General features: G+C 52.3%; 1 long non-coding RNA gene across 3 annotated transcripts; it reads right to left on the bottom strand.

Annotated features, from left to right (window-relative positions):
* Positions 1–1,345: 1,345 nt before the first annotated feature.
* On the bottom strand, positions 1,346–5,906 carry LOC143682295 (uncharacterized). Of its 3 annotated transcripts, none has more exons than XR_013175074.1 (5): positions 5,798–5,906; positions 4,832–4,907; positions 3,753–3,870; positions 2,602–2,832; positions 1,346–1,584 (listed from the first exon to the last, which is right to left on the bottom strand). It is a non-coding gene; the product is annotated as an uncharacterized LOC143682295 (long non-coding RNA). The 3 variants fall into 3 exon arrangements; XR_013175075.1 differs by lacking the exon at positions 1,346–1,584 and adding an exon at positions 1,591–2,120 and having other exon boundaries at positions 2,713–2,832; XR_013175073.1 differs by lacking the exon at positions 2,602–2,832.
* Positions 5,907–7,469: the final 1,563 nt, after the last annotated feature.

The following is a 7,469-nucleotide window of genomic DNA, read 5'->3' as shown; positions in this document are numbered from 1 at the left end:
GCACATGCTATGCTATCTGCCTAGCACACCTCCTTCTCCATCTCTGCTCCTCTTCATATGGTTAATTGCAACTCCTTCCTCTGGTCTTTGGGGAAGAATTATTCTCAGAATTCCTCTGGGTCTCCTCTGCCATGTGCTCTCCAAGCTCCTTTTTATGCTTTCAGGATTAGTGATCACAGCGGTGTGTGGTGCTTTTATTAACCTGTGTCACCTCTACCAGACTGTCCACAGGGGTCAGGAAACTGTCTGTGCCGTATTTAGCATCCTTCCTAGCACCTGTACTGTGAGCCTGCCACAAGCATACAACAAACAGTTGTGGATTTAATGATGAAGTTTCAAAGGGGGTCTTAGGACTCACATTCACTGCTGGTGGGAGTGTGAATTGGTACAACTGCTTTGGGAAACTTCCAGTATTTACTAAAGCTCAAAGATACACCCCCTATCATTGCTATTCCACTTCAAAATATACACTCAGCAGAAATGAGTACATATGTTCTTTTTTTCCATAATACTCGTAATGGCCAAAAACCAGAAACTTCCCAAATGTCTGTTATGGTAGACTAGATAGGAAAGATGAGGCTCAGTCATTCTAAGGAACAGTACACAGCAGTGAAAATGGACTAGAGCTACATGCCCCAAAAGGAAGGATCTCGCAAAAATAATTCTGAACAGAAGAAACCAGGCCAAAGGAGCCCATACTGTATAATTCTGGTTTTATAAAGCTCAAAATAGAAGCAACACTAAACTATAGTGTTTAGGGATCTGAGCTTAGGGTAGAGGTCACCCTGAGTGGGGAAGAAAGAAGAGGTGTCGATTAGAAGAGGCACAAGGAGAGACTTCTAGGGTACTGGCAGTATTTTATTTCTTTGCCCTGAATGTGGGTTACCCGGGTTTGTTTCTTGTGGGATAATTCACCAAACTGTACTTCTTTGTTTTGTGTTTTCTTTCTGTATGTGGGGATGTGATTCCCATAAAAAGATCCCCTGTGTCCCCACAGATAATTACCTCTGGAGGGACCCCTGCCAGCATCCTTATCTCTTATGCACAGAGAATATTCTCTGACATTCTGTTCTAAGTCAGGTCATTCTCTAGTTTAGTGCAACAAATCCTCCCGGTAGGTGTACCCCCTCTATCCTATAAGCCCCCCTAGGGGGTCCACATTTACATGTGTGAAAACAATCTGAGCACCTTTTTTCTTGGCACAGTGGCTGCCTGCCCAGAGGACACAATTAGCCTCCCCCTTTTTTTTTGAGAAAGTGATAAGGATGGCTGGTTAATTGCCCTAAAGAGGGAAAAGAAGGAAAGAAAACAAGAAAGAGAGATAAAAATGAAACACAAAAGCATTTTCAAGTCTGTAATTTTGTAGCGTCTATAATAAAGACAGGAAGATAAAGCCTGTTCTGGACGGAGGTTCAGATGACAGGGCTGGGACCCGTGGCTGAGCTGACTAGGTTAGGGCCCTGAAGCTCTCAGATGGGGCAGTTGAGTTTCCAGACCCAAAAGAAATAGGTCTTTCGATTGCCTGTCTCAGCTGCTTTTTGCGGTCCAGACGTCCCTTTCCATGCTCTTGAATCTGGGCCCTGGCTGGGAAGCAGAAACACTGTGATTTTATAGGCTGCTGGTGCTCGAATCAGGGCAGATTCGGGTCAGCCAAGGACTTCCGGAAGTCTGGCTAATGGTTTCGGATTAATAACTGATTGATGATGTTATTCCGTCCATCCATCCATTTAAGAAACATTTGTAAATCCCTTACTCATCATGCGTTCTGCAAATATGAGTTGAGCCGACCCAGGGCTGGGCTCTCTTAACTAAGCAGCAGAGATATCATTAGGGCGAATGATTGGTTTCATTTGGCCTGGGATTTCCCCCGATTTGGCAGGGAGAGCCCTGCGTTCTGGGAACCACCCCCCCACCCCCGCCCGTCTCAGGCAAATGGGATGGAGGTTCGCCCTTGAATGGTGAACAGGTGGCTTCTGACGCCCACCCTCCACCCCCCCAGAGCTCGTCCCTATCTGGTGCGATTGGCACTTTGACAGAGGCAGCAGAGGGTGCGGTGACATCCCAGGCATGGGTGTCCCAAAGAGGCTTCCTGGAGGAGGTGGTGGCCACTGAGCTGAGCCCTGCGAGAATAGAGTCAGGCGGGGTTGGAGATTGGGGAGGAGATGGAGATGGTGTCGCTGACAGATGAGAGAGGCCTGGGGTGTTTGAGGAGGCGAATGGGGTGCGCTGTGGCTGGTGGCCGGGTGGGGGTTGCGGTGGGGGGAGAGTTGGAGTGGGGCTGAGGGGGTGCTGAGGGGCCGTGCAGGGTCATATCATGGTAGGCTTTATGGGTCAGGCGAGCACCAGGCAATGGGGAGCCCTGGGTGGGTGGGGCCGAGGACGGGTTGGTGAAGGGGGATGGCGGCATGAGATTTCTGTTTAAGGGCTGCCCCTGGCAGGTGAGGAGAGAATGGAGGAGGGAGTGGGAGTGGGGAGCCTCAAAGGAGGGAGGGGAGAATTCAGCAAAGGCTCCTGGAAGCAAAGGGACTGGAGGGTAGCAGAAACACAGCATGTCAGGCTGGAACGGAGAAAGCAGCAAGGGCGCAGAGGAGGGGGCGTTACAGGGGAGGTGGGAAGGTCCTGGTGTGCACAGGTGCTCCGTGCAGGCTTGGGGGTGGATCTGGGACCTCCTCAGTCTGTCTTTGCCTTTGATGTCCTCTCCGCCAACCCTACCCTGACCCTGGGTTCAGAAGCACAAAGAAGAAGTCCAGGGGCCAAGCCAGGGGAGCAGCCTCCGGGGCTGTGTGTGGGCACACGCGTGGGGCAGACCTCCGTGTGGCTCTCCCAAGAAGTCTGGAAGAAAAAACCCTAGTTGGAACCATGAAGCAGCCTTCCAGCCAAGCCTCAGGAAGGTCTGTGGCCTGGCCCTGCTCCCAGTCCTTCCTAGGGCCTCAGTTTCTCCCCAGATCCCCTGAACTCCCTGCCCCAGGCCCTGCCTGGCTGGTGCCCCTCCCCACCTTCGCCCCAAAGAAGCTGAGCTCCTGCTTGGCCGAGGCCCAGTGTGGTCACCCTTCAAGGGTTGCCTGGGGCCCCTTCTCTTGCCTTCCCTGTGTCCTGCTCCCAGGCCCCTCCCTCCTGTGACATCCTATTGATTGATCGACTGGTCTAACGACACATCTGCCATCTGCACAGGGGTTCTCAGCCTCGGCACCGTCGACATTTTGGACTGGATGATTCTTTCTGTGGGGTCCATTCCGTGCCTTACGGAATGTTGAACAGCACACCTGACCTCTAGATGCCAAGAGCACCTTCTCCCCCTCCAGTTTGTGGCAACCAAAAATGTCTCTAGACATTGTCCAGTGTTCCGTCGGTTGCAAAATTGAGCCCTGGTTGAAAAAGCACTGGTTTGGATCAGTCATAATATATTTCCTGGGACTTGGCAGTTGCCACCCCCACCCCTCAAACATAGAGGTTCTGTCAGGGGAGAGGAGGGAAGAACGTGGCTGCAGAAGAGATAATGAACAATGCATGCGACTCTCGATACCAAATAGAGCTTTTGATCAGAGTGGACAGGCTGAGATCCACCCTCTCGTTTTATATCTGGGGAGCCTGAGACCCAGAGGGAAAGGGACCTGCCCAAGATGTATACAGGCAGTTAGAGTCACTGTCGAGATTGGCGTGCAGACCTACCCTGCCCAGTGCTTCCTGTCCACGTGGCCGCCTAAGCATCTCCCCGGGGGGCCTAGTTCGCTGGGTCTCCACCGGGGCCTTACCTGGGACTGGTCCTCTTCTCTAACCTCTGGGACTTTTTAAAAGATGAAAACCTACTCCATAGGCTAATGGTCAATTAATTGCTGTCTGTGGCCAGATACCATCTCTCATTTTTTTTCCCTAGAAAGTAATAAAGCACTCCTCTGAGGTCAATCCGGTTCTCTCCAACGACTCCCTTAGCTAGCTCCCTGCTTCCTCCCGCACCCCCGCTGCAGCCCCAAGGGAAAATCCTGTGCTGGGCGCTCTGGGACCGCTTGGGGTTCCGCTCACAATGGGGACATTTAGTCGTGCTCTCCTCCCCCAAGATGCTCGGAGGAAACCGGAGGAGAAACAAAACCCAGCATGCATGCCCGTGCTGCGGGAGAAAAAGGCCGGGCCTGCTCCGATTTCAGAGAGTTTTGAGAAAGCGTCTCTGTGCGGCTCGTGTTCCCTGCGGGCGCGCCCATCGGGGCGGTGCCCAGGGAGGGAGGATAGAGGCCCCTTTCAGGCTGCGGCAGGGCGGGGAGCGACGAGGACAAGGGCCCGGACGTCCCTGGGCGCCCGGCTGTGACCCGCGGGCTGCCCCACGCTCCAGCCCGGTGCTTGGCGGCGGGAGAAGCGCGGGGCCGGGGCGGGCGGTGATGTTGGGGTAACTGAGCCCTGAGCAGGGTGTTTTCAGCTGCACCGTGTTAGGGATTTGGGCCAAGTCCCCCTCGGGGTGGCTGAGCCTGTTCTAGGGTAAAGGTGACCCCCAGGAACCGGCTGGGCCCGTCCCAGGGACACAGGGCTCAGCAGCAGGAGAAGAGCCCAGGTAAGGGACTGCAAACTCAAATGCCTCCGGGGGCCAGGGAGGTAACGTGAGGCACGTTTGGTGCAGACAAAGGCAATGTGAGGAGCCCCTCCCACACCCCAAGGGTGGCTTTACCCGAGCAGATGTAGCTTAGCATTTGCCACGGGATGGGGGTGGCAGTCCTCAAGCCAATGCACATAGGTTCAAATCCCAGCTCCTCCACTTGCTGGCTGGGTGACCCCAGATAACCGATTTCATCTCTCTCTGCCTCAGTTTCCCCATATTTGAAAGTGGGCGAGTGCTGGTACTTACCTGGTAGGGCTGCTGTAGAAGATTAAACGAGTTAGCACCCACAGAGCACTCAGGAACTTTACTGGCTGCTGCTCCCCTGCAAGAGAAGCAGGAAATTGGGATTTGTGTTTGAAAGCTCCAAGTCGTTAAGTGTTGGCAACAAATTCAAATTAAAAAATAAATAAGTACAGCCTGTTCCCTGGCCCTGAACAGCCCACCAGCCATCACGGCACCCTCTGGGCTAACCCAGCACCAGCTCGACCACTTCCTCGTTCTTGACCTGGAACAAGCTACTTAACTATTCTGTGCCGTGTTTTCATCTTCCATTGTGTCTGTCAGCAACGGGGGGGGGGGGGGGGGGGGGGAGTGGCATCACCCCTAAGCCTGACAAGGCAGCGGGCATGAGCAGTGACAGGAAGCTGGAGACAGTAGCCAGAGACCGAGGCAGCCAGGGGAACAGGTTCTCTAGCCACCGTCCTATGTCCTGCAGGTGATCTGCCAAACTCAAGTGGAAGCCAGAGAACCCATTTTGTGGTCCACAGCATTCATCACCCAGATGGAGAGAAGGGAGGGACGGGAAACAAAAGCAGGAGCTGAGAAGCGAGGGCGAGCTGATGCCTAGCTGGGCGGCTGCTGGAAGGGTTTCCTTAGTCTGGTGAAGCGCAATGCTCCACCCCCAGCTGTAGCAATGGGTTGAAGGCATCGTCGTCCTTCTTGAAGGAGGGAAGGCTGAGGCTGGGAGTAAAGACTGCAGGGCCCCGGGTGTCCCCAGAATGGGTAAGTGGCCGCTTAGAGATGATGAGGGATGTATTCATTTCCTATGGTCGCTGCAACAAATTCCCATGCACTTGATGGCTTAAAACAACACGGATTTGATGTCTCAAGGTTCCAAAGCTCAGAGTCCCGAGTGGGTCTCACTGGGCTAAAACCAAGTGTTTGCAGGGCTGAGTTCCCTCTGGAGGCTCTCGGGGAAAATCACTTCCTTGCCTTTTCCAGCTTCTCGACCCCCTTGGGTCTTCAAAGCCAGCAGTGGCACCACCTCTGCTGCTATCGCCACACCCCCTCCCCCTCCCCTGACCCTCCAGCCCCCTTTCCCTTGTAAGGACCTTTGTGATAACATCGATGACACTGGGTGATGTTGCCATGTCAAGAGCCTTACCTGCATCATGCCTGCAGCGTCCTTTTTGCCACGTGAGGTTACAGCCCTATACACAGCAGGGTTTGGGAACTGTGACATCTTTGGAAGTGGCCCTTTTTTCTAGGAAGTTTCTCAGAGGGAAACTATCTTCCCACTGCAATCTTAGGAGTCCAAAATCTCCCCATTAACGTCTCTTTCTTAGATTAATGATGTTCCCAGGCTCCAACACTTCTTGCTGTACCTTCAAGAATTGCCCCAGAGCTGCGTGTTTCCTCTATAAATGGGCTTTAAATCAACTCACTGCTTTACTCAACTTCATCCGAAGTGATACTACATGTGAAATCAAGGCTTAATGTTCACTTATAATTTTTCTAATTAGTCCCATTGAAATGATTGCATAATTATTAAAATTGTAAGCAGAGTTTATTTGTGGGCCACCTGAAAGCACCTCACAGAACACATGGCAGTGAAATCTGGATCCCTGTATTGGAGTCCCCTGTTAAAAGGCAACTATGCCTACTGGATGGTGATCAGACCCCAAATCCCAGCCTACAGCCTGCAGGAGAGTGTTATGGGGAGAATACTGAGATAGGAGTGAAGAGACCTGGGTTTGGTTCTGGTCCTGCTCTGTGATCTTGCCAAGTGGCATTCTTTCCTGGGGCCTCAGTTTTCCCATCTGTGTGATGGGGTTAGGCTGGAAGATTCCTAAGGTCCTCTCCAGTTCAGACATGATACAGTTTTGCTCTCAGCCCATTAGTACATTCGTGATGAGAGACTGAGGCATTGGGGAGGCGAGTTTTGATGTAGATGGAGTAAAGCTAGAGTATGGGGTGCTATCTGGAGCATCATAGGGGCTCCCCCTATGCCGAACCTCCATTCCTTGTTCTTGTTCCTCACCTACCACCATAGGCACACATCAGTGGTGACTCTTAAGGATGGAGAATGAATTTTGTTTAGCTTTGTAGCCATCACGTCAACCCTGGAATAAGGACTCAATGTATTTGGTTGTCGAATGACTAAATGATGGAAGAAAAGGCAGTCAGATGTGTGTGAACAGTCCCAAGGGATCAACACTGGCTCAAAGGGCTCCCTTAAGACCGGAAAATCCCAGAAAACTTAGTGGCAGGCAAAGGTCCAAATTCCATCTCTACCGCTCTGAGCTGCTGTGTGGTTGTGTGGGCAAGTTACTGCCCAAGCCTCAGTGTCCTCAGCTGTACAATGGGGAAAGTAACATTCCTACTAATGGGGTCTGGTGTGAGATTTAAGTGAGGTAATCCATGGAGAGTGCATAGCGCAGTGTCTGGCACATGGTTACTGCTCCGTGAAAATTAACCATAACTACTGATATTGTTATCGTCACACCTCCCACGATGTCTGGGGCACATGTAGAGAACCCCATAAAAACCCGTGTCCTTCCTGGCCATTCAAGGGGGTGTAGGGAGCTATTGAGGCCCCATGTACGAGGCACATGTCAGGTTCTTTGAAATATATAACACCCCCACCCACCCACCCCCACAGTTC

This window comes from Tamandua tetradactyla, chromosome 5, assembly GCF_023851605.1.
Source record: "Tamandua tetradactyla isolate mTamTet1 chromosome 5, mTamTet1.pri, whole genome shotgun sequence".
Lineage (NCBI taxonomy): Eukaryota > Metazoa > Chordata > Mammalia > Pilosa > Myrmecophagidae > Tamandua > Tamandua tetradactyla.
The sequence above is the reverse complement of the archived record's forward strand: the minus strand, read 5'-3'. Positions and strand labels throughout refer to the sequence as shown.